Genomic DNA, 411 nt, shown 5'->3' with positions numbered 1-411 from the left:
CTGAGGTCCATACCAGAAATGGACTTCATACTGAACATTTCCCAGATTATGTGAACGTTAGAAATACTTTATTTGTAAGCGCTTACTTTTCTTTAAGTCAATTAAATGGAGCTCATTTGGAAATGAATCTCAGGAATGTTATCTAAAGACAAACACACAAACTGAGTCATACATGTATTTAGATAAGAATAGGTCTCATTTTTTTCATCAGCCTTGTTTGACTGTTTTCCTTTCTGCATTTTCTCACTTCTCTGATTAAATTTATTCTTTTTTTTTTTTTAGCGGTGTGCTCAGAGCAGAGGGCCTGAAGAAATGGCTTGTCTGTTTATAACACACCCGACAAGAATCTGGGTTCACTGTGACGAGGGGCACAAAATGTGTGGCCTTCCTATGAGCAGAAACCTGACAGGT

General features: G+C 37.5%; 1 non-coding gene across 1 annotated transcript; it reads left to right on the top strand.

The window, feature by feature from the left end:
* Positions 1 to 281: 281 nt before the first annotated feature.
* Positions 282 to 411, top strand: LOC133055361 (small nucleolar RNA SNORA11). The gene has a single exon (XR_009692646.1). It is a non-coding gene; the product is annotated as a small nucleolar RNA SNORA11 (small nucleolar RNA).

The sequence above is a fragment of the Dama dama genome, chromosome 4 (genome assembly GCF_033118175.1).
Source record: "Dama dama isolate Ldn47 chromosome 4, ASM3311817v1, whole genome shotgun sequence".
NCBI lineage: Eukaryota > Metazoa > Chordata > Mammalia > Artiodactyla > Cervidae > Dama > Dama dama.
Note: the sequence above shows the minus strand (reverse complement) of the source record. Positions and strands in the feature narration are given on the sequence as shown.